This window comes from Schistocerca cancellata, chromosome 6 (genome assembly GCF_023864275.1).
Source record: "Schistocerca cancellata isolate TAMUIC-IGC-003103 chromosome 6, iqSchCanc2.1, whole genome shotgun sequence".
NCBI classification, from domain to species: Eukaryota; Metazoa; Arthropoda; class Insecta; order Orthoptera; family Acrididae; genus Schistocerca; species Schistocerca cancellata.
The window spans coordinates 448,404,798-448,405,841 of NC_064631.1; the positions used below are offsets into that span (position 1 = coordinate 448,404,798).

The 1,044-nt window shown below is 48.9% G+C and overlaps 1 pseudogene; it reads left to right on the top strand.

The window, feature by feature from the left end:
* The first annotated feature begins 346 nt into the window (after window positions 1-346).
* LOC126089710 (5S ribosomal RNA) lies at window positions 347-464 on the top strand (annotated as a pseudogene).
* The last annotated feature ends 580 nt before the right edge of the window (window positions 465-1,044 follow it).

A 1,044-nucleotide genomic window follows, 5' to 3' on the forward strand; every position in this document is an offset into this window, starting at 1 on the left:
AAACAGAGATTGGCTTGTTATGTTCCCTTCTAAAAATTGATCAGTAACGTCAAACAGTTTTCTGGTATCTGGAACCCTATATCCTGTTGAGTGGTAAACCCTTTTCTCCTCAGGCTTGTCCACTGTGCGTTATCCCTTCGCCCTACAGGCAATGCAAGTGCTGGGTGCTAGTTCCAGTCGCTCAGTGGCGTTGCGAACGCCTGGAGTGTAATTGCCTGGCCGAACGATTTGCTTCTGTACCATCCTTCATACATACACACACAAGCAGACCAGAAGTTTTTGAGAACACTGCCTGAAGGTTAAACAGCTGTACTACAAGCAAAAGAAGTGCTACAAACACAATGGAGGCAACGGCCTTGCCGCAGTGGATACACCGGTTCCCGTGAGGTCACTGAAGTTAAGCGCTGTTGGGCGTGAACGGCACTTGGATGGGTGACCATCCAGGCCGCCATGTGCTGTTGCCATTTTCCGGGGTTCACTCAGCCTCGTGATGACAATTGAGGAGCTACTCGACCGAATAGTAGCGGCTTCGGTCAAGAACACCATCCTAACGACCGGGAGAGCGATGTGCTGACCCCACGCCCCTCCTATCCGCATCCTCCACTGAGGATGACACGGCGGTCGGATGGTCCCGGTAGGCCACTCGTGGCCTGAAGACGGAGTACAAGCACAATGGTGTGCAAAAGTTAAGGAAGAAATTAACTTTCGCATGATTTTTTTTCGAGTAACATAGCTAGATAAACTTGAAACATACATAGAAAGAACTGATCCCGATTAGTACACAAGGTAACTGAAAGAAGTACGCGATGAGACTAACGGAAATGACACTTTTATTCAAATACAATAATTATACTGCAGCCACCACTATTCATCATAGTCCACTGGTCATTACATAAGGTGGTACATGGATCTTAAGAGGGCCTGTGATCACCACGGACGGCAGTGCATGCTCTGCAACGTGCTCCTATGCTGGCCACAACGTCGATAAAGAATTGTTGTGGTAGGACGTTCCATTCCTCCAGCAGGGCGGCCAACAAGTGCTCG